The sequence below is a fragment of the Phalangium opilio genome, unplaced genomic scaffold (genome assembly GCF_054372755.1).
Source record: "Phalangium opilio isolate 3A_F unplaced genomic scaffold, DU_Popi_V2 ptg000054l_1, whole genome shotgun sequence".
Taxonomy (NCBI): domain Eukaryota; kingdom Metazoa; phylum Arthropoda; class Arachnida; order Opiliones; family Phalangiidae; genus Phalangium; species Phalangium opilio.
In genome coordinates, this window is record NW_028324173.1 from 3965003 (window position 1) to 3989884 (window position 24882).

General features: G+C 48.6%; 1 non-coding gene across 1 annotated transcript; it reads left to right on the plus strand.

Moving 5' to 3' along the window:
- Positions 1-19568: 19568 nt before the first annotated feature.
- Positions 19569-19641, plus strand: TRNAK-CUU (transfer RNA lysine (anticodon CUU)). The gene has a single exon. It is a non-coding gene; the product is annotated as a tRNA-Lys (tRNA).
- Positions 19642-24882: the final 5241 nt, after the last annotated feature.

The following is a 24882-nucleotide window of genomic DNA, read 5'->3' on the forward strand; positions in this document are numbered from 1 at the left end:
GAGCCACGGAAGCTCAGAAATTAAATGGTTGTCAGGTATTGTGGATAAGTTATGACTTATTACGTTACATCTGAGACCCTACAACACCTCTCCCGGTTGGGCTCGAACCACCAACCTTTCGATTAACAGCCGAACGCGCTAACCATTGCGCCACGGAAGCCCAAAAATTTAATGGTCGTCAGGTATTGTGGCAAAACTTTGGCTTTCTACGTTACATTTGAGATCCCACACCACCGCTCCCGGGTGGGCTCGAACCACCAACCTTTCGGTTAACAGCCGAACGCGCTAACCATTGCGCCACAGAAGCCCAAAAGTTAAATGCTCGTCAGGTATTGTGTAAAAACCTTGACTTTTTACGTCACATCTGAAACCTCACAACACCGCTCCCGGATGGGTTCGAACAACCAACCTATTGGTTAACAGCCGAACGCGCTAACCATTGCGCCACGGAAGCCCAAAGATTAAATGTTCGTCAGGTATTGTGGAAAAACTCTGACATTTTACGTTACATCTGAGACCTCACAACACCGCTCCCGGATGGGCTCGAACCACCAACCTATTGGTTAACAGCCGAACGCGCTAACCATTGAGCCACGGAAGCTCAGAAATTAAATGGTTGTCAGGTATTGTGGATAAGTTATGACTTATTACGTTACATCTGAGACCCTACAACACCTCTCTCGGTTGGGCTCGAACCACCAACCTTTCGGTTAACAGCCGAACGCGCTAACCATTGCGCCAAGGAAGCCCAAAAAATAAATGGTCGTCAGGTATTGTTGAAAAACTTTGTCTTTCTACGTTACATTTGAGATCCCACAACACCGCTCCCGGGTGGGCTCGAACCACCACCCTATTGGTTAAAAGCTGAACGCGCTAACCATTGCGCCACGGAAGCCCAAAATTTAAATGGTCGTCAGGTGTTGTGGAAAAAACCTTGACTTTTTACGTCACATCTGAGACGTCACAACACCGCTCCCGGATGGGCTCGAACCACACACCTATTGGTTAACAGCCGAACGCGCTAACCTTTGAGCCACGGAAGCTCAGAAATTAAAAGGTTGTCAGGTATTGTATATAAGTTATGACTTTTTACGTTACATCTGAGACCCTACAACACCTCTTCCGGTTGGGCTCGAACCACCAACCTTTCGGTTAACAGCCGAACGCGCTAACCATTGCGCCACGGAAGCCCAAATATTAAATGCTCGTCAGGTATTGTGTAAAAACCTTGGCTTTTTACGTCACATCTGAGACCTCACAACACCGCTCCCGGATGGGCTCGAACCACCAACCTATTGGTTAACAGCCGAAAGCGCTAACCATTGAGCAACGGAAGCTCAGAAATTAAATGGTTGTCACGTATTGTGGAAAAGTTTTGAATTTTACGCTACATCTGAGACCACACAACACCTCTCCCGGGTGGGCTCGAACCTTCAACCTTTCGATTAACAGCTGAACGTGCTAAACATTGCGCCACGGAAGCCCAAAAGTTAAATGGTCGTAAGGTATTGTGGAAAAACTTTGGCTTTCTACGTTACGTTTGAGATCCCACAACACCGCGCCCGGGTGGGTTCGAACCACCAACCTATTGGTTAACAGCCGAACGACCTAACCATTGCGCCACGGAAGCCCAAAAATTAAATGATCGTCAGGTATTGTGGAAAAACTTTGGCTTTTTACGTCACATCTGAGACCTCACAACACCGCTCCCGGATGGGCTCGAACCACCAACCTATTGGTTAACAGCCGAAAGCGCTAACCATTGAGCCACGGAAGCTCAGAAATTAAATGGTTGTCACGTATTGTGGAAAAGTTTTGACTTTTTACGCTACATCTGAGACCCCACAACACCTCTCCCGGGTGGGCTCGAACCTCCAACCTTTCGATTAACAGCTGAACGCGCTAAACATTGCGCCACGGAAGCCCAAAAGTTAAATGGTCGTCAGGTATTGTGGAAAAACTTTGGCTTTCTACGTTACGTTTGAGATCCCACAACACCGCGCCCGGGTGGGTTCGAACCACCAACCTATTGGTTAACAGCCGAAAGCGCTAACCATTGAGCAACGGAAGCTCAGAAATTAAATGGTTGTCACGTATTGTGGAAAAGTTTTGAATTTTACGCTACATCTGAGACCCCACAACACCTCTCCCGGGTGGGCTCGAACCTTCAACCTTTCGATTAACAGCTGAACGCGCTAAACATTGCGCCACGGAAGCCCAAAAGTTAAATGGTCGTCAGGTATTGTGGAAAAACTTTGGCTTTCTACGTTACGTTTGAGATCCCACAACACCGCGCCCGGGTGGGTTCGAACCACCAACCTATTGGTTAACAGCCGAACGACCTAACCATTGCGCCACGGAAGCCCAAAAATTAAATGATCGTCAGGTATTGTGGAAAAACTTTGGCTTTTTACGTCACATCTGAGACCTCACAACACCGCTCCCGGATGGGCTCGAACCACCAACCTATTGGTTAACAGCCGAAAGCGCTAACCATTGAGCCACGGAAGCTCAGAAATTAAATGGTTGTCACGTATTGTGGAAAAGTTTTGACTTTTTACGCTACATCTGAGACCCCACAACACCTCTCCCGGGTGGGCTCGAACCTCCAACCTTTCGATTAACAGCTGAACGCGCTAAACATTGCGCCACGGAAGCCCAAAAGTTAAATGGTCGTCAGGTATTGTGGAAAAACTTTGGCTTTCTACGTTACGTTTGAGATCCCACAACACCGCGCCCGGGTGGGTTCGAACCACCAACCTATTGGTTAACAGCCGAACGCCCTAACCATTGCGCCACGGAAGCCCAAAAATTAAATGATCGTCAGGTATTGTGGAAAAACTTTGGCTTTCTACGTTACATTTGAGATCCCACAACGCCGCTCCCGGGTGGGCTCGAACCACTAACCTATTGGTTAACAGCCGAACGCGCTAACCTTTGAGCCACGGAGGCTCAGAAATTAAATGGTTGTCACTTATTGTGGAAACGTTTTGACTTTTTACGCTACATCTGAGACCCCACAACACCTCTCCCGGGTGGGCTCGAACCACCAACCTTTCGATGAACAGCTGAACGCGCTAACCATTGCGCCGAGGAAGCCCAAAAATTCAATGTTCGTCAGGTATTGTGGAAAAACTCTGACTTTTTACGTAACATCTGAGACCTCATAGCACCGCTCCCGGGTGTGCTCGAACCACCAACCTTTCTGTTAACAGCCGAACGCGCTAACGATTGCGCCACGGAAGCCCGAAAATTAAATGGTCGTCCGGTATTGTGGAAAAACCTTGACTTTTTACGTCACATCTGAGACGTCACAACACCGCTCCCGGATGGGCTCGAACCACACACCTATTGGTTAACAGCCGAACGCGCTAACCTTTGAGCCAAGGAAGCCCAAAAATTTAATGGTCGTCAGGTATTGTGGCAAAACTTTGGCTTTCTACGTTACATTTGAGATCCCACACAACCGCTCCCGGGTGGGCTCGAATCACCAACCTATTGGTTAACAGCCGAACGCGCTAACCATTGAGCCACGGAAGCTCAGAAATTAAATGGTTGTCACGTATTGCGGAAAGGTTTTGACTTTTTACGCTACATCTGAGACCCCACAACACCTCTCTCGGGTGGGCTCGAACCTTCAACCTTTCGATTAACAGCTGAACGCGCTAGTCATTGCGCCACGGAGCCCAAAAATTAAATGTTCGTCAGGTATTGTGGAAAAACTCTGACATTTTACGTTACATCTGAGACCTCACAACACCGCTCCCGGATGGGCTCGAACCACCAACCTATTGGTTAACAGCCGAACGCGCTAACCATTGCGCCACGGAAGCCCAAAAATTAAATGGTCGTCAGGTGCTGTGGAAAAAACCTTGACTTTTTACGTCACATCTGAGACGTCACAACACCGCTCCCGGATGGGCTCGAACCACACACCTATTGGTTAACAGCCGAACGCGCTAACCTTTGAGCCACGGAAGCTCAGAAATTAAATGGGTGTCAGGTATTGTGACGAGCATTTAACTTTTGGGCTTCCGTGGCGCAATGATTAGCGCGTTCGGCTGTTAACCAATAGGTTGGTGGTTGGAGCCCATCCGGGAGCGGTGTTGTGAGGTCTCAGCTGTGACGTAAAAAGTCAAGGTTTTTTACACAATACCTGACGAGCATTTAACATTTGGGCTTCCGTGGCGCAATGGTTAGCGCGTTCGGCTGTTAACCAATAGGTTGGTGGTTCGAGCCCATCCGGGAGCGGTGTTGTGAGGTCTCAGATGTGACGTAAAAAGTCAAGGTTTTTACACAATACCTGACGAGCATTTAACTTTTGGGCTTCCGTGGCGCAATGGTTAGCGCGTTCGGCTGTTAACCAATAGGTTGGTGGTTGGAGCCCATCCGGGAGCGGTGTTGTGAGGTCTCAGATGTGACGTAAAAAGTCAAGGTTTTTACACAATACCTGACGAGCATTTAACTTTTGGGCTTCCGTGGCGCAATGGTTAGCGCGTTCGGCTGTTAACCAATATTTTGGTGGTTGGAGCCCATCCGGGAGCGGTGTTGTGAGGCCTCAGCTGTGACGTAAAAAGTCAAGGTTTTTACACAATACCTGACGAGCATTTAACATTTGGGCTTCCGTGGCGCAATGGTTAGCGCGTTCGGCTGTTAACCAATAGGTTGGTGGTTCGAGCCCATCCGGGAGCGGTGTTGTGAGGTCTCAGATGTGACGTAAAAAGTCAAGGTTTTTACACAATACCTGACGAGCATTTTACTTTTGGGCTTCCGTGGCGCAATGGTTAGCGCGTTCGGCTGTTAACCAATAGGTTGGTGGTTCGAGCCCACCCGGGAGCGGTGTTGTGTGATCTCAATTGTAACGTAGAAAGCCAAAGATTTTCCACAATACCTGACGACCATTTAATATTTGGGCTTCCGTAGCGCAATGGTTAGCACGTTCGGCTGTTAACCAATAGGTTGGTGGTTCGAGCCCATCCGGGAGCGGTGTTGTGAGGTCTCAGATGTGACGTAAAAAGTCAAAGTTTTTCCACAATACCTGACAACCATTTAATTTCTGAGCTTCCGTGGCTCAATGGTTAGCGCGTTCGGCTGTTAACTAATAGGTTGGTGGTTCGAGCCCACCCGGGAGCGGTGTTGTGGGATCTCAAATGTAACGTAGAAAGCCAAAGTTTTTGCACAATACCTGACGACCATTTAATTTTTGGGCTTCCGTGGCGCAATGGTTAGCGCGTTCGGCTGTTAACCAATAGCCCTCCGGGAGCGGTGTTGTGAGGTCTCAGATGTGACGTAAGAGTCAAGGTTTTTACACAATACCTGACGAACATTTACCTTTTGGGCTTCCGTGGCGCAATGGTTAGCGCGTTCGACTGTTAACCAATAGGTTGGTGGTTCGAGCCCATCCGGGAGCGGTGATGTGAGGTCTCAGATTTGACGTAAAAAGTCAAGGTTTTTACACAATACCTGACGAGCATTTAAATTTTGGGCTTCCGTGGCGCAATGGTTAGCGCGTTCAGCTGTTAACCAATAGGTTGGTGGTTCGAGCCCACCCGGGAGCGGTGTTGTGGGATCTCAAATGTAACGTAGAAAGCCAAAGGTTTTCCACAATACCTGACAACCATTTAATTTCTGAGCTTCCGTGGCTCAATGGTTAGCGCGTTCGGCTGTTAACCAATAGGTTGGTGGTTCGGGCCCACCCGGGAGCGGTGTTGTGCGATCTCAAATGTAACGTAGAAAGCCAAGGTTTTTCCACAATACCTGACGAGCATTTAATTTTTGGGCTTTCGTGGCGCAATGGTTAGCGCGTTCAGCTGTTAATTGAAAGGTTGGTGGCTCGAGCCCACCCGGGAGAGGTGTTGTGGGGTCTCAAATGTAACGTAGAAAGCCAAAGTTTTTCCACAATACCTGACGACCATTTAATCTTTGGGCTTCCGTGGCGCAATAGTTAGCGCGTTCGGCTGTTAACCGAAAGGTTGGTGGTTCAAGCCCATCCGGGAGCGGTGTTGTGCCGTCTCAGATGTGACGTAAAAAGTCAAGGTTTTTCCACAATACCTGACGACCATTTAATTTTTGGGCTTCCGTGGCGCAATGGTTAGCGCGTTCAGCTGCTATTCAAAAGACTGGTGGTTTGAGCCCTCCCGGGAGCGGTGTTCTGACTTCTCAGATGTAACGTAAAATGTCAGAGTTTTTCCACAATACCTGACGAGCATTTAGCTTTTGGGCTTCCGTGGCGCAATGGTTAGCGCGTTCGGGTGTTAACCAATAGGTTGGTGGTTCGAGCCCATTCGGGAGCGGTGTTGTGAGGTCTCAGATGTAACGTAATAAGTCATAAATTATCCACAATACCTGACAACCATTTAATTTCTGAGCTTCCGTGGCTCAATGATTAGCGCGTTCGGCTGTTTACCATTAGGTTGGTGGTTCGAGCCCATCCGGGAAAGGTGTTGTGAGGTCTCAGATGTGACGTAAAAAGTGAAGGTTTTTACACAATACCTGACGAGCATTTAACTTTTGGGCTTCCGTGGCGCAATGGTTAGCGCGTTCGGCTGTTAACCAATAGGTTGGTGGTTGGAGCCCATCCGGGAGCGGTGTTGTGAGGTCTCAGATGTGACGTAAAAAGTCAAGGTTTTTACACAATACCTGACGAGCATTTAACTTTTGGGCTTCCGTGGCGCAATGGTTAGCGCGTTCGGCTGTTAACCAATATTTTGGTGGTTGGAGCCCATCCGGGAGCGGTGTTGTGAGGCCTCAGCTGTGACGTAAAAAGTCAAGGTTTTTACACAATACCTGACGAGCATTTAACATTTGGGCTTCCGTGGCGCAATGGTTAGCGCGTTCGGCTGTTAACCAATAGGTTGGTGGTTCGAGCCCATCCGGGAGCGGTGTTGTGAGGTCTCAGATGTGACGTAAAAAGTCTAGGTTTTTACACAATACCTGACGAGCATTTTACTTTTGGGCTTCCGTGGCGCAATGGTTAGCGCGTTCGGCTGTTAACCAATAGGTTGGTGGTTCGAGCCCACCCGGGAGCGGTGTTGGGTGATCTCAATTGTAACGTAGAAAGCCAAAGATTTTCCACAATACCTGACGACCATTTAATATTTGGGCTTCCGTGGCGCAATGGTTAGCACGTTCGGCTGTTAACCAATAGGTTGGTGGTTCGAGCCCCTCCGGGAGCGGTGTTGTGAGGTCTCAGATGTGACGTAAAAGTCAAGGTTTTTACACAATAAATGACGACCATTTAACTTTTGGGCTTCCGTGGCGCAATGGTTAGCGCGTTCGGCTGTTAACCAATAGGTTGGTGGTTCGAACCCATCCGGGAGCGGTGATGTGAGGTCTCAGATGTGACGTAAAAAGTCAAGGTTTTTACACAATACCTGACGAGCATTTAAGTTTTGGGCTTCGGTGGCGCAATGGTTAGCGCGTTCGGCTGTTAACCAATAGGTTGGTGGTTCGAGCCCACCCGGGAGCGGTGTTGTGGGATCTCAAATGTAACGTAGAAAGCCAAAGTTTTTGCACAATACCTGACGACCATTTAATTTTTGGGCTTCCGTGGCGCAATGGTTAGCGCGTTCGGCTGTTAACCAATAGGTTGGTGGTTCGAGCCCCTCCGGGAGCGGTGTTGTGAGGTCTCAGATGTGACGTAAAAGTCAAGGTTTTTACACAAAACCTGACGAGCATTTAACTTTTGGGCTTCCGTGGCGCAATGGTTAGCGCGTTCGGCTGTTAACCAATAGGTTGGTGGTTCGAACCCATCCGGGAGCGGTGATGTGAGGTCTCAGATGTGGCGTAAAAATTCAAGGTTTTTACACAATACCAGACGAGCATTTAAGTTTTGGGCTTCGGTGGCGCAATGGTTAGCGCGTTCAGCTGTTAACCAATAGGTTGGTGGTTCGAGCCCACCCGGGAGCGGTGTTGTGAGGTCTCAGATGTGACGTAAAAAGTCAAAGTTTTTCCACAATACCTGACAACCATTTAGTTTCTGAGCTTCCGTGGCTCAATGCTTAGCGCGTTCGGCTGTTAACCAATAGGTTGGTGGTTCGAGCCCACCCGGGAGCGGTGTTGTGGGATCTCAAATGTAACGTAGAAAGCCAAAGTTTTTGCACAATGCCTGACGACCATTTAATATTTGGGCTTCCGTGGCGCAATGGTTAGCGCGTTCGGCTGTTAACCAATAGGTTGGTGGTTCGAGCCCCTCCGGGAGCGGTGTTGTGAGGTCTCAGATGTGACGTAAAAGTCAAGGTTTTTACACAATACCTGACGACCATTTAACTTTTGGGCTTCCGTGGCGCAATGGTTAGCGCGTTCTGCTGTTAACCAATAGGTTGGTGGTTCGAACCCATCCGGGAGGTGATGTGAGGTCTCAGATGTGACGTAAAAAGTGAAGGTTTTTTCACAATACCTGACGAGCATTTAAGTTTTGGTCTTCGGTGGCGCAATGGTTAGCGCGTTCAGCTGTTAACCAATAGGTTGGTGGTTCGAACCCATCCGGGAGGTGATGTGAGGTCTCAGATGTGACGTAAAAAGTGAAGGTTTTTTCACAATACCTGACGAGCATTTAAGTTTTGGGCTTCGGTGGCGCAATGGTTAGCGCGTTCAGCTGTTAACCAATAGGTTGGTGGTTCGAGCTCACCCGGGAGAGGTGTTGTGGGGTCTCAAATGTGACGTAGAAAGCCAAAGTTTTTCTACAATACCTGACAACCATTTAATTTCTGAGCTTCCGTGGCTCAATGGCTGGCGCGTTCGGCTGTTAACCAATAGGTTGGTGGTTCGAGCCCACCCGGGAGCGGTGTTGTGGGATGTCAAATGTAACGTAGAAAGGCAAAGTTTTTGCACAATACCTGACGACCATTTAATTTTTGGGCTTCCGTGGCGCAATGGTTAGCGCGTTCGGCTGTTAACCAATAGGTTGGTGGTTCGAGCCCCTCCGGGAGCGGTGTTGTGAGGTCTCAGATGTGACGTAAAAGTCAAGGTTTTTACACAATACCTGAAGAGCATTTAACTTTTGGGCTTCCGTGGCGCAATGGTTAGCGCGTTCGGCTGTTAACCAATAGGTTGGTGGTTCGAACCCATCCGGGAGCGGTGATGTGAGGTCTCAGATGTGACGTAAAAAGTCAAGGTTTTTACACAATACCTGACGAGCATTTAAGTTTTGGGCTTCGGTGGCGCAATGGTTAGCGCGTTCAGCTGTTAACCAATAGGTTGGTGGTTCGAGCCCACCCGGGAGCGGTGTTGTGAGGTCTCAGATGTGACGTAAAAAGTCAAAGTTTTTCCACAATACCTGACAACCATTTAATTTCTGAGCTTCCGTGGCTCAATGGTTAGCGCGTTCGGCTGTTAACCAATAGGTTGGTGGTTCGAGCCCACCCGGGAGCGGTGTTGTGGGATCTCAAATGTAACGTAGAAAGCCAAAGTTTTTGCACAATGCCTGACGACCATTTAATTTTTGGGCTTCCGTGGCGCAATGGTTAGCGCGTTCGGCTGTTAACCAATAGGTTGGTGGTTCGAGCCCCTCCGGGAGCGGTGTTGTGAGGTCTCAGATGTGACGTAAAAGTCAAGGTTTTTACACAATACCTGACGACCATTTAACTTTTGGGCTTCCGTGGCGCAATGGTTAGCGCGTTCGGCTGTTAACCAATAGGTTGGTGGTTCGAACCCATCCGGGAGGTGATGTGAGGTCTCAGATGTGACGTAAAAAGTGAAGGTGTTTTCACAATACCTGACGAGCATCTAAGTTTTGGGCTTCGGTGGCGCAATGGTTAGCGCGTTCAGATGTTAACCAATAGGTTGGTGGTTCGAGCCCACCCGGGAGCGGTGTTGTGAGGTCTCAGATGTGACGTAAAAAGTCAAAGTTTTTCCACAATACCTGACAACCATTTAATTTCTGAGCTTCCGTGGCGCAATGGTTAGCGCGTTCGGCTGTTAACCAATAGGTTGGTGGTTCAAGCCCCTCCGGGAGCGGTGTTGTGAGGTCTCAGATGTGACGTAGAAAGCCAAAGTTTTTGCACAATACCTGACGACCATTTAATTTTTGGGCTTCCGTGGCGCAATGGTTAGCGCGTTCGGCTGTTAACCAATAGGTTGGTGGTTCGAGCCCCTCCGGGAGCGGTGTTGTGAGGTCTCAGATGTGACGTAAAAGTCAAGGTTTTTACACAATACCTGACGAGCATTTAACTTTGGGGCTTCCGTGGCGCATTGGTTAGCGCGTTCGGCTGTTAACCAATAGGTTGGTGGTTCGAACCCATCCGGGAGCGGTGATGTGAGGTCTCAGATGTGACGTAAAAAGTCAAGGTTTTTACACAATACCTGACGAGCATTTAAGTTTTGGGCTTCGGTGGCGCAATGGTTAGCGCGTTCAGCTGTTAACCAATAGGTTGGTGGTTCGAGCCCACCCGGGAGCGGTGTTGTGAGGTCTCAGATGTGACGTAAAAAGTCAAAGTTTTTCCACAATACCTGACAACCATTTAATTTCTGAGCTTCCGTGGCTCAATGGTTAGCGCGTTCGGCTGTTAACCAATAGGTTGGTGGTTCGAGCCCACCCGGGAGCGGTGTTGTGGGATCTCAAATGTAACGTAGAAAGCCAAAGTTTTTGCACAATGCCTGACGACCATTTAATTTTTGGGCTTCCGTGGCGCAATGGTTAGCGCGTTCGGCTGTTAACCAATAGGTTGGTGGTTCGAGCCCCTCCGGGAGCGGTGTTGTGAGGTCTCAGATGTGACGTAAAAGTCAAGGTTTTTACACAATACCTGACGACCATTTAACTTTTGGGCTTCCGTGGCGCAATGGTTAGCGCGTTCGGCTGTTAACCAATAGGTTGGTGGTTCGAACCCATCCGGGAGGTGATGTGAGGTCTCAGATGTGACGTAAAAAGTGAAGGTTTTTTCACAATACCTGACGAGCATCTAAGTTTTGGGCTTCGGTGGCGCAATGGTTAGCGCGTTCAGATGTTAACCAATAGGTTGGTGGTTCGAACCCATCCGGGAGGTGATGTGAGGTCTCAGATGTGACGTAAAAAGTGAAGGTTTTTTCACAATACCTGACGAGCATTTAAGTTTTGGGCTTCGGAGGCGCAATGGTTAGCGCGTTCAGCTGTTAACCAATAGGTTGGTGGTTCGAGCCCACCCGGGAGCGGTGTTGTGAGGTCTCAGATGTGACGTAAAAAGTCAAAGTTTTTCCACAATACCTGACAACCATTTAATTTCTGAGCTTCCGTGGCGCAATGGTTAGCGCGTTCGGCTGTTAACCAATAGGTTGGTGGTTCAAGCCCCTCCGGGAGCGGTGTTGTGAGGTCTCAGATGTGACGTAGAAAGCCGAAGTTTTTGCACAATACCTGACGACCATTTAATTTTTGGGCTTCCGTGGCGCAATGGTTAGCGCGTTCGGCTGTTAACCAATAGGTTGGTGGTTCGAGCCCCTCCGGGAGCGGTGTTGTGTGGTCTCAGATGTGACGTAAAAGTCAAGGTTTTTACACAATACCTGACGAGCATTTAACTTTGGGGCTTCCGTGGCGCAATGGTTAGCGCGTTCGGCTGTTAACCAATAGGTTGGTGGTTCGAACCCATTCGGGAGCGGTGATGTGAGGTCTCAGATGTGACGTAAAAAGTCAAGGTTTTTACACAATACCTGACGAGCATATAAGTTTTGGGCTTCGGTGGCGCAATGGTTAGCGCGTTCAGCTGTTAACCAATAGGTTGGTGGTTCGAGCCCACCCGGGAGCGGTGTTGTGAGGTCTCAGATGTGACGTAAAAAGTCAAGATTTTTACACAATACCTGACGAGCATTTAATTTTTGGGCTTGCGTGTCGCAATGGTTAGCGCGTTCAGCTGTTAATCGAAAGGTTGGTGGTTCGAGCCCACCCGGGAGAGGTGTTGTGGGGTCTCAAATGTAACGTAGAAAGCCAAATTTTTTCCACAATACCTGACAACCATTTAATTTCTGAGCTTCCGTGGCTCAATGGTTAGCGCGTTCGGCTGTTAACCAATAGGTTGGTGGTTCGAGCCCACCCGGGAGCGGTGTTGTGGGATCTCAAATGTAACGTAGAAAGCCAAAGTTTTTCCACAATACCTGACGACCATTTAATTTTTGGGCTTCCATGGCGCAATGGTTAGCGCGTTCGGCTGTTAACCAATAGGTTGGTGGTTCGAGCCCCTCCGGGAGCAGTGTTGTGAGGTCTCAGATGTGACGTAAAAGTCAAAGTTTTTACACAATACCTGACGAGCATTTAACTTTTGGGCTTCCGTGGCGCAATGGTTAGCGCGTTCGGCTGTTAACCAATAGGTTGGTGGTTCGAACCCATCCGGGAGCGGTGATGTGAGGTCTCAGATGTGACGTAAAAAGTCAAGGTTTTTACACAATACCTGACGAGCATTTAAGTTTTGGGCTTCGGTGGCGCAATGGTTAGCGCGTTCAGCTGTTAACCAATAGGTTGGTGGTTCGAGCCCACCCGGGAGCGGTGTTGTGAGGTCTCAGATGTGACGTAGAAAGTCAAGGTTTTTACACAATACCTGACGAGCATTTAATTTTTGGGCTTCCGTGGTGCAATGGTTAGCGCGTTCAGCTGTTAACCAATAGGTTGGTGGTTCGAGCCCACCCGGGAGCGGTGTTGTGAGGTCTCAGATGTGACGTAAAAAGTCAAGGTTTTTACACAATACCTGACGAGCATTTAGTTTTTGGGCTTCCGTGGCGCAATGGTTAGCGCGTTCAGCTGTTAACCAATAGGTTGGTGGTTCGAGCCCACGCGGGAGCGGTGTTGTGGGATCTCAAATGTAACGTAGATAGCCAAAGTTTTTGCACAATACCTGACGACCATTTAATTTTCGGGCTTCCGTGGCGCAATGGTTAGCGCGTTCGGCTGTTAACCAATAGGTTGGTGGTTCGAGCCCCTCCGGGAGCGGTGTTGTGAGGTCTCAGATGTGACGTAAAAGTCAAGGTTTTTACACAATACCTGACGACCATGTAACTTTTGGGCTTCCGTGGCGCAATGGTTAGCGCGTTCGGCTGTTAACCAATAGGTTGGTGGTTCGAACCCATCCGGGAGGTGATGTGAGGTCTCAGATGTGACGTAAAAAGTGAAGGTTTTTTCACAATACCTGACGAGCATTTAAGTTTTGGGCTTCGGTGGCGCAATGGTTAGCGTGTTCAGCTGTTAACCAATAGGTTGGTGGTTCGAACCCATCCGGGAGGTGATGTGAGGTCTCAGATGTGACGTAAAAAGTGAAGGTTTTTTCACAATACCTGACGAGCATTTAAGTTTTGGGCTTCGGTGGCGCAATGGTTAGCGCGTTCAGCTGTTAACCAATAGGTTGGTGGTTCGAGCCCACCCGGGAGCGGTGTTGTGAGGTCTAAGATGTGACGTAAAAAGTCAAAGTTTTTCCACAATACCTGACAACCATTTAATTTCTGAGCTTCCGTGGCGCAATGGTTAGCGCGTTCGGCTGTTAACCAATAGGTTGGTGGTTCAAGCCCCTCCGGGAGCGGTGTTGTGAGATCTCAGATGTGACGTAAAAGTCAAGGTTTTTGCACAATACCTGACGACCATTTAATTTTTGGGCTTCCGTGGCGCAATGGTTAGCGCGTTCGGCTGTTAACCAATAGGTTGGTGGTTCGAGCCCCTCCGGGAGCGGTGTTGTGAGGTATCAGATGTGACGTAAAAGTCAAGGTTTTTACACAATACCTGACGAGCATTTAACTTTGGGGCTTCCGTGGCGCAATGGTTAGCGCGTTCGGCTGTTAACCAATAGGTTGGTGGTTCGAACCCATCCGGGAGCGGTGATGTGAGGTCTCAGATGTGACGTAAAAAGTCAAGGTTTTTACACAATACCTGACGAGCATTTAAGTTTTGGGCTTCGGTGGCGCAATGGTTAGCGCGTTCAGCTGTTAGTCGAAAGGTTGGTGGTTCGAGCCCACCCGGGAGAGGTGTTGTGGGGTCTCAAATGTGACGTAGAAAGCCAAAGTTTTTCTACAATACCTGACAACCATTTAATTTCTGAGCTTCCGTGGCTCAATGGCTAGCGCGTTCGGCTGTTAACCAATAGGTTGGTGGTTCGAGCCCACCCGGGAGCGGTGTTGTGGGATGTCAAATGTAACGTAGAAAGCCAAAGTTTTTGCACAATACCTGACGACCATTTAATTTTTGGGCTTCCGTGGCGCAATGGTTAGCGCGTTCGGCTGTTAACCAATAGGTTGGTGGTTCGAGCCCCTCCGGGAGCGGTGTTGTGAGGTCTCAGATGTGACGTAAAGGTCAAGGTTTTTACACAATACCTGACGAGCATTTAAGTTTTGGGCTTCGGTGGCGCAATGGTTAGCGCGTTCAGCTGTTAACCAATAGGTTGGTGGTTCGAGCCCACCCGGGAGCGGTGTTGTGAGGTCTCAGATGTGACGTAAAAAGTCAAGATTTTTACACAATACCTGACGAGCATTTAATTTTTGGGCTTCCGTGTCGCAATGGTTAGCGCGTTCAGCTGTTAATCGAAAGGTTGGTGGTTCGAGCCCACCCGGGAGAGGTGTTGTGGGGTCTCAAATGTAACGTAGAAAGCCAAAGTTTTTCCACAATACCTGACAACCATTTAATTTCTGAGCTTCCGTGGCTCAATGGTTAGCGCGTTCGGCTGTTAACCAATAGGTTGGTGGTTCGAGCCCACCCGGGAGCGGTGTTGTGGGATCTCAAATGTAACGTAGAAAGCTAAAGTTTTTCCACAATACCTGACGACCATTTAATTTTTGGGCTTCCGTGGCGCAATGGTTAGCGCGTTCGGCTGTTAACCAATAGGTTGGTGGTTCGAGCCCCTCCGGGAGCGGTGTTGTGAGGTCTCAGATGTGACGTAAAAGTCAAGGTTTTTACACAATACCTGACGAGCATTTAACTTTTGGGCTTCCGTGGCGCAATGGTTAGCGCGTTCGGCTGTTAACCAATAGGTTGGTGGTTCGAACCCATCCGGGAGCGGTGATGTGAGGTCTCAGATGTGACGTAAAAAGTCAAGGTTTTTACACAATTCCTGACGAGCATTTAAGTTTTGGGCTTCGGTGGCGCAATGGTTAGCGCGTTCAGCTGTTAACCAATAGGTTGGTGGTTCGAGCCCACCCGGGAGCGGTGTTGTGAGGTCTCAGATGTGACGTAAAAAGTCAAGGTTTTTACACAATACCTGACGAGCATTTAATTTTTGGGCTTCCGTGGTGCAATGGTTAGCGCGTTCAGCTGTTAACCAATAGGTTGGTGGTTCGAGCCCATCCGGGAGCGGTGTTGTGAGGTCTCAGATGTGACTTAAAAAGTCAAGGATTTTACACAATACCTGACGAGCATTTAGTTTTTGGGCTTCCGTGGCGCAATGGTTAGCGCGTTCAGCTGTTAACCAATAGGTTGGTGGTTCGAGCCCACGCGGGAGCGGTGTTGTGGGATCTCAAATGTAACGTAGATAGCCAAAGTTTTTGCACAATACCTGACGACCATTTAACTTTCGGGCTTCCGTGGCGCAATGGTTAGCGCTTTGGCTGTTAACCAATAGGTTGGTGGTTCGAGCCCCTCCGGGAGCGGTGTTGTGAGGTCTCAGATGTGACGTAAAAGTCAAGGTAATTACACAATACCTGACGAGCATTTAACTTTTGGGCTTCCGTGGAGCAATGGTTAGCGCGTTCGGCTGTTAACCAATAGGTTGGTGGTTCGAGCCCATCCAAGAGCGGTGATTTGAGGTCTCAGATATGACGTAAAAAGTCAAGGTTTTTACACAATACCTGACGAGCATTTAAATTTTGGGCTTCCGTGGCACAATGGTTAGCGCGTTCAGCTGTTAACCAATAGGTTGGTGGTTCGAGCCCACCCGGGAGCGGTGTTGTGAGGTCTCAGATGTGACGTAAACAGTCAAGGTTTTTACACAATACCTGACGAGCATTTAATTTTTGGGCTTCCGTGTTGCAATGGTTAGCGCGTTCAGCTGTTAATCGAAAGGTTGGTGGTTCGAGCCCACTCGGGAGAGGTGTTGTGGGGTCTCAAATGTAACGTAGAAAGCCAAAGTTTTTCCACAATACCTGACAACCATTTAATTTCTGAGCTTCCGTGGCTCAATGGTTATCGCGTTCGGCTGTTAACCAATAGGTTGGTGGTTCGAGCCCACCCGGGAGCGGTGTTGTGGGATCTCAAATGTAACGTAGAAAGCCAAAGTTTTTCCACAATACCTGACGACCATTTAATTTTTGGGCTTCCGTGGCGCAATGGTTAGCGCGTTCGGCTGTTAACCGAAAGTTTGGTGGTTCAAGCCCACCCGGGAGTGGTGTTGAGAGGTCTCAGATGTGACGTAAAATGTCAAGGTTTTTTCACAATACCTGACGAACATTTAATTTTTGAGCTTCTGAGGCGCAATGGTTAGCGCGTTCAGCTGTTAACCAATAGGTTGGTGGTTCGAGCCCACCCGGGAGCGGTGTTGTGGGATCTCAAATGTAACGTAAAAATTCAAAACTTTTCCACAATACGTGACAACCATTTAATTTCTGAGGTTCCGTGGCTCAATGGTTAGCGCGTTCGGCTGTTAGCCAATAGGTTGGTGGTTCGAGCCCACCCGGGAGCGGTGTTGTGGGATCTCAAATGTAACGTTGAAAGCCAAAGTTTTTCCACAATACCTGACGACCTTTTAATTTTTGGGCTTCCGTGGCGCAATGGTTAGCACGTTCAGCTGTTAATCGAAAGGTTGGTGGTTCGAGCCCATCCGGGAGCGGTGTTGTGAGGTCTCAGATGTCACGTAAAAAGTCAAGGTTTTTACACAATACCTGACGAGCATTTAATTTTTGGGCTTCCGTGGTGCAATGGTTAGCGCGTTCAGCTGTTAATCGAAAGGTTGGTGGTTCGAGCCCACTCGGGAGAGGTGTTGTGGGGTCTCAAATGTAACGTAGAAAGCCAAAGTTTTTCCACAATACCTGACAACCATTTAATTTCTGAGCTTCCGTGGCTCAATGGTTATCGCGTTCGGCTGTTAACCAATAGGTTGGTGGTTCGAGCCCACCCGGGAGCGGTGTTGTGGGATCTCAAATTTAACGTAGAAAGCCAAAAATTTTCCACGATACCTGACGACCATTTAATTTTTGGGCTTACGTGGCGCAATGGTTAGCGCGTTCGGCTGTTAACCGAAAGGTTGGTGGTTCAAGCCCACCCGGGAGTGGTGTTGAAAGGTCTCAGATGTGACGTAAAATGTCAAGGTTTTTACACAATACCTGACGAACATTTAATTTTTGGGCTTCTGAGGCGCAATGTTTAGCGCGTTCAGCTGTTAACCAATAGGTTTGTGGTTCGAGCCCACCCGGGAGCGGTGTTGTGGGATCTCAAATGTAACGTAAAAATTCAAAACTTTTCCACAATACGTGACAACCATTTAATTTCTGAGGTTCCGTGGCTCAATGGTTAGCGCGTTCGGCTGTTAGCCAATAGGTTGGTGGTTCGAGCCCACCCGGGAGCGGTGTTGTGGGATCTCAAATGTAACGTTGAAAGCCAAAGTTTTTCCACAATACCTGACGACCTTTTAATTTTTGGGCTTCCGTGGCGCAATGGTTAGCACGTTCAGCTGTTAATCGAAAGGTTGGTGGTTCGAGCCCATCCGGGAGCGGTGTTGTGAGGTCTCAGATGTCATGTAAAAAGTCAAGGTTTTTACACAATACCTGACGAGCATTTAATTTTTGGGCTTCCGTGGCGCAATGGTTAGCGCGTTCAGCTGTTAATCGAAAGGTTGGTGGTTCGAGCCCACCCGGGAGAGGTGTTGTTGGGGTCTCAAATGTAACGTAGAAAGCCAAAGTTTTTCCACAATACCTGACAACCATTTAATTTCTGAGCTTCCGTGGCTCAATGGTTAGCGCGTTCGGCTGTTAACCAATAGGTTGGTGGTTCGAGCCCATCCGGGAGCGGTGTTGTGAGGTCTCAGATTTGACGTAAAAAGTCAAGGTTTTTACACAATACCTGACGAGCATTTAATTTTTTGGCTTTCGTGGCGCAATAGTTAGCGCGTTCGGCTGTTAACCGAAAGGTTGGTAGTTCAAGCCCACCCGGGAGCGGTGTTGTGGGATCTCGAATGTAACGTAGAAAGCCAAAGTTTTTCCACAATACCTGACAACCATTTAATTTCTGAGCTTCCGTGGCTCAATGGTTATCGCGTTCGGCTGTTAACCAATAGGTTGGTGGTTCGAGCCCACCCGGGAGCGGTGTTGTGGGATCTCAAATGTAACGTAGAAAGCCAAAGTTTTTCCACAATACCTGACGACCATTTAATTTTTGGGCTTCCGTGGCGCAATGGTTAGCGCGTTCGGCTGTTAACCGAAAGTTTGGTGGTTCAAGCCCACCCGGGAGTGGTGTTGAGAGGTCTCAGATGTGACGTAAAATGTCAAGGTTTTTACACAATACCTGACGAACATTTAATTTTTGGGCTTCTGAGGCGCAATGGTTAGCGCGTTCAGCTGTTAACCAATAGGTTGGTGGTTCGAGCCCACCCGGGAGCGGTGTTGTGGGATCTCGAATGTAACGTAGAAAGCCAAAGTTTTCCACAATACCTGACGACCATTTAATTTTTGGGCTTCCGTGGCGCAATGGTTAGCGCGTTCGGCTGTTAACCGAAAGGTTGGTGGTTCAAGCCCATCCGGGAGCGGTGTTGTGCCGTCTCAGATGTGACGTAAAAAGTCAAGGTTTTTCCACAATACCTGACGAGCATCTAACTTTTGGGCTTCCGTGGCGCAATGGTTAGCGCGTTCAGCTGTTAACCAATAGGTTGGTGGTTCGAGCCAACCCGGGAGCGGTGTTGTGTGATCTCAAATGTAACGTAGAAAGCCAAAGTTTTTCCACAATACCTGACGACCATTTAATTTTTGGGCTTCCGTGGCGCAATGGTTAGCACGTTCGGCTGTTAACCAATAGGTTGGTGGTTCGAGCCCATCCGGAAGCGGTGTTGTGAGGTCTCAGATGTGACGTAAAAAGTCAAAGTGTTTCCACAATACCTGACAACCATTTAAATTCTGAGCTTCCGTGGCTCAATGGTTAGCGCGTTCGGCTGTTAACCAATAGGTTGGTGGTTCAAGCCCACCCGGGAGCGGTGTTGTGGGATCTCAAATGTGTAACATAGAAAGCCAAAGTTTTTGCACAATACCTGACGACCATTTAATTTTTGGGCTTCCGTGGCGCAATGGTTAGCGCGTTCGGCTGTTAACCAATAGGTTGGTGGTTCGAGCCCATCAGGGAGCGGTGTTGTGAGGTCTCAGCTGTGACGTAAAAGTCAAGGTTTTTACACAATACCTGACGAGCGTTTATCTTTTGGGCTTCCGTGGCGCAATGGTTAGCGCGTTCAGCTGTTAACCAATAGGTTGGTGGTTCGAGCCCACCCGGGAGCGGTGTTGTGGGATCTCAAATGTAACGTAGAAAGCCAAAGTTTTTCCACAATACCTGACGACCATTTAATTTTCGGGCTTCCGTGGCGCAATGGTTAGCACGTTCGGCTGTTAACCAATAGGTTGTTGGTTCGAGCCCATCCAGGAGCGGTGTTGTGAGGTCTCAGATGTGACGTAAAAAGCCAAGGTTTTTACACAATACCTGACGACCATTTAATTTTTGGGCTTCCGTGGCGCAATGGTTAGCGCGTTCAGCTCTTAATTGAAAGGTTGGTGGTTCGAGCCCACCCGGGAGAGGTGTTGTGGGGTCTCAAATGTAACGTAGAAAGCCAAAGGTTTTCCACAATACCTGACAACCATTTAATTTCTGAGCTTCCGTGGCTCAATGGTTAGCGCGTTCGGCTGTTAACCAATAGGTTGGTGGTTCGAGCCCACCCGGGAGCGGTGTTGTGGGATCTCAAATGTAACGTAGAAAGCCAAAGTTTTTCCACAATACCTGACGACTATTTAATCTTTGGGCTTCCGTGGCGCAATAGTTAGCGCGTTCGGCTGTTAACCGAAAGGTTGGTAGTTCAAGCCCACCCGGGAGCGGTGTTGTGGTATCTCGAATGTAACGTAGAAAGCCAAAGTTTTCCACAATACCTGACGACCATTTAATTTTTGGGCTTCCGTGGCGCAATGGTTAGCGCGTTCGGCTGTTAACCGAATGGTTGGTGGTTCAAGCCCATACGGGAGCGGTGTTGTGCCGTCTCAGATGTGACGTAAAAAGTCAAGGTTTTTCCACAATACCTGACGACCATTTAATTTTTGGGCTTCCGTGGCGCAATGGTTAGCGCGTTTAGCTGCTATTCAAAAGACTGGTGGTTTGAGCCCTCCCGGGAGCGGTCTTCTGACGTCTCAGATGGAACGTAAAATGTCAGAGTTTTTCCACAATACCTGACGAGCATTTAGCTTTTGGGCTTCCGTGGCGCAATGGTTAGCGCGTTCGGGTGTTAACCAATAGGTTGGTGGTTCGAGCCCATTCGGGAGCGGTGTTGCGAGGTCTCAGATGCGACGTAAAAAGTCAAGGTTTTTCCACAATACCTGACGACCATTTAATTTTTGGGCTTCCGTGGCGCAATGGTTAGCGCGTTCGGCTGTTAACCGAAAGGTTGGTGGTTCGAGCCCAACCGGGAGAGGTGTTGTAGGGTCTCAGATGTAACGTAATAAGTCATAAATTATCCACAATACCTGACAACCATTTAATTTCTGAGCTTCCGTGGCTCAATGATTAGCGCGTTCGGCTGTTTACCAATAGGTTGGTGGTTCGAGCCCATCCGGGAAAGGTGTTGTGAGGTCTCAGATGTGACGTAAAAAGTCAAGGTTTTTACACAATACCTGACGAGCATTTAATTTTTGGGCTTCCGTGGCGCAATGGTTAGCGCGTTCAGCTGTTAACCAATAGGTTGGTGGTTCGAGCCCACCCGGGAGCGGTGTTGTGGGATATCAAATGTAACGTAGAAAGCCAAAGTTTTTCCACAATACCTGACGACCATTTAATTTTTGGGCTTCCGTGGCGCAATGGTTAGCACGTTTGGCTGTTAACCAATAGGTTGGTGGTTCGAGCCCATCCGGGAGCGGTGTTGTGAGGTCTCAGATGTGACGTAAAAAGTCAAGGTTTTTACACAATACCTGACGAGCATTTAACTTTTGGGCTTCCGTGGCGCAATGGTTAGCGCGTTCGGCTGTTAACCAATAGGTTGGTGGTTGGAGCCCATCTTGGAGCGGTGTTGTGAGGTCTCAGATGTGACGTAAAAAGTCAAGGTTTATACACAATACCTGACGAGCATTTAACATTTGGGCTTCCGTGCCGCAATAGTTAGCGCGTTCGGCTGTTAACAAATAGGTTGGTGGTTCGAGCCCATCCGGGAGCGGTGTTGTGAGGTCTCAGATGTGACGTAAAAAGTCAAGGTTTTTATACAATACCTGACGAGCATTTAACTTTTGGGCTTCCGTGGCGCAATGGTTAGCGCGTTCGGCTGTTAACCAATAGGTTGGTGGTTGGAGCCCATCCGGGAGCGGTGTTGTGAGGTCTCAGATGTGACGTAAAAAGTCAAAGTTTTTACACAATACCTGACGAGCATTTAACATTTGGGCTTCCGTGCCGCAATGGTTAGCGCGTTCGGCTGTTAACAAATAGGTTGGTGGTTCGAGCCCATCCGGGAGCGGTGTTGTGAGGTCTCAGATGTGACGTAAAAAGTCAAGGTTTTTACACAATACCTGACGAGCATTTAACTTTTGGGCTTCCGTGGCGCAATGGTTAGCGCGTTCGGCTGTTAACCAATAGGTTGGTGGTTGGAGCCCATCCGGGAGCGGTGTTGTGAGGTCTCAGATGTGACGTAAAAAGTCAATGTTTTTACACAATACCTGACGAGCATTTAATTTTTGGGCTTCCGTGGCGCAATGGTTAGCGCGTTCAGCTGTTAACCAATAGGTTGGTGGTTCGAGCCCACCCGGGAGCGGTGTTGTGGGATCTCAAATGTAACGTAGAAAGCCAAAGTTTTTCCACAATACCTGACGACCATTTAATTTTTGGGCTTCCGTGGCGCAATGGTTAGCACGTTTGGCTGTTAACCAATAGGTTGGTGGTTCGAGCCCATCCGGGAGCGGTGTTGTGAGGTCTCAGATGTGACGTAAAAAGTCAAGGTTTTTACACAATACCTGACGAGCATTTAACTTTTGGGCTTCCGTGGCGCAATGGTTAGCGCGTTCGGCTGTTAACCAATAGGTTGGTGGTTGGAGCCCATCTTGGAGCGGTGTTGTGAGGTCTCAGATGTGACGTAAAAAGTCAAGGTTTATACACAATACCTGACGAGCATTTAACATTTGGGCTTCCGTGCCGCAATAGTTAGCGCGTTCGGCTGTTAACAAATAGGTTGGTGGTTCGAGCCCATCCGGGAGCGGTGTTGTGAGGTCTCAGATGTGACGTAAAAAGTCAAGGTTTTTATACAATACCTGACGAGCATTTAACTTTTGGGCTTCCGTGGCGCAATGGTTAGCGCGTTCGGCTGTTAACCAATAGGTTGGTGGTTGGAGCCCATCCGGGAGCGGTGTTGTGAGGTCTCAGATGTGACGTAAAAAGTCAAAGTTTTTACACAATACCTGACGAGCATTTAACATTTGGGCTTCCGTGCCGCAATGGTTAGCGCGTTCGGCTGTTAACAAATAGGTTGGTGGTTCGAGCCCATCCGGGAGCGGTGTTGTGAGGTCTCAGATGTGACGTAAAAAGTCAAGGTTTTTACACAATACCTGACGAGCATTTAACTTTTGGGCTTCCGTGGCGCAATGGTTAGCGCGTTCGGCTGTTAACCAATAGGTTGGTGGTTGGAGCCCATCCGGGAGCGGTGTTGTGAGGTCTCAGATGTGACGTAAAAAGCCAAGGTTTTTACACAATACCTGACGAGCATTTAATTTTTGGGCTTCCGTGGCGCAATGGTTAGCGCGTTCGGCTGTTAACCAATAGGTTGGTGGTTCGAGCCCACCCGGGAGCGTTGTTGTGTGATCTCAAATGTAACGTAGAAAGCCAAAGATTTTCCACAATACCTGACGACCATTTAATATTTGGGCTTCCGTGGCGCAATGGTTAGCACGTTCGGCTGTTAACCAATAGGTTGGTGGTTCGAGCCCATCCGGGAGCGGTGTTGTGAGGTCTCAGATGTGACGTAAAAAGTCAAAGTTTTTCCACAATACCTGACAACCATTTAATTTCTGAGCTTCCGTGGCTCAATGGTTAGCGCGTTCGGCTGTTAACCAATAGGTTGGTGGTTCGAGCCCATCCGGGAGAGGTGTTGTGGGGTCTCAAATGTAACGTAAAAAGTCAAAACTTTTCCACAATACATGACAACCATTTAATTTCTGAGCTTCCGTGGTGCAATGGTTAGCGCGTTCAGCTGTTAATCGAAAGGTTGGTAGTTCGAGCCCACCCGGGAGAGGTGTTGTGGGGTCTCAAATGTAACGTAGAAAGCCAAAGTTTTTCCACAATACCTGACGACCATTTAATTTTTGGGCTTCCGTGGCGCAATGGTTAGCGCGTTCGGCTGTTAACCGAATGGTTGGTGGTTCAAGCCCATACGGGAGCGGTGTTGTGCCGTCTCAGATGTGACGTAAAAAGTCAAGGTTTTTCCACAATACCTGACGACCATTTAATTTTTGGGCTTCCGTGGCGCAATGGTTAGCGCGTTTAGCTGCTATTCAAAAGACTGGTGGTTTGAGCCCTCCCGGGAGCGGTCTTCTGACGTCTCAGATGGAACGTAAAATGTCAGAGTTTTTCCACAATACCTGACGAGCATTTAGCTTTTGGGCTTCCGTGGCGCAATGGTTAGCGCGTTCGGGTGTTAACCAATAGGTTGGTGGTTCGAGCCCATTCGGGAGCGGTGTTGCGAGGTCTCAGATGCGACGTAAAAAGTCAAGGTTTTTCCACAATACCTGACGACCATTTAATTTTTGGGCTTCCGTGGCGCAATGGTTAGCGCGTTCGGCTGTTAACCGAAAGGTTGGTGGTTCGAGCCCAACTGGGAGAGGTGTTGTAGGGTCTCAGATGTAACGTAATAAGTCATAAATTATCCACAATACCTGACAACCATTTAATTTCTGAGCTTCCGTGGCTCAATGATTAGCGCGTTCGGCTGTTTACCAATAGGTTGGTGGTTCGAGCCCATCCGGGAAAGGTGTTGTGAGGTCTCAGATGTGACGTAAAAAGTAAAGGTTTTTACACAATACCTGACGAGCATTTAATTTTTGGGCTTCCGTGGCGCAATGGTTAGCGCGTTCAGCTGTTAACCAATAGGTTGGTGGTTCGAGCCCACCCGGGAGCGGTGTTGTGGGATCTCAAATGTAACGTAGAAAGCCAAAGTTTTTCCACAATACCTGACGACCATTTAATTTTTGGGCTTCCGTGGCGCAATGGTTAGCACGTTTGGCTGTTAACCAATAGGTTGGTGGTTCGAGCCCATCCGGGAGCGGTGTTGTGAGGTCTCAGATGTGACGTAAAAAGTCAAGGTTTTTACACAATACCTGACGAGCATTTAACTTTTGGGCTTCCGTGGCGCAATGGTTAGCGCGTTCGGCTGTTAACCAATAGGTTGGTGGTTGGAGCCCATCTTGGAGCGGTGTTGTGAGGTCTCAGATGTGACGTAAAAAGTCAAGGTTTATACACAATACCTGACGAGCATTTAACATTTGGGCTTCCGTGCCGCAATAGTTAGCGCGTTCGGCTGTTAACAAATAGGTTGGTGGTTCGAGCCCATCCGGGAGCGGTGTTGTGAGGTCTCAGATGTGACGTAAAAAGTCAAGGTTTTTATACAATACCTGACGAGCATTTAACTTTTGGGCTTCCGTGGCGCAATGGTTAGCGCGTTCGGCTGTTAACCAATAGGTTGGTGGTTGGAGCCCATCCGGGAGCGGTGTTGTGAGGTCTCAGATGTGACGTAAAAAGTCAAAGTTTTTACACAATACCTGACGAGCATTTAACATTTGGGCTTCCGTGCCGCAATGGTTAGC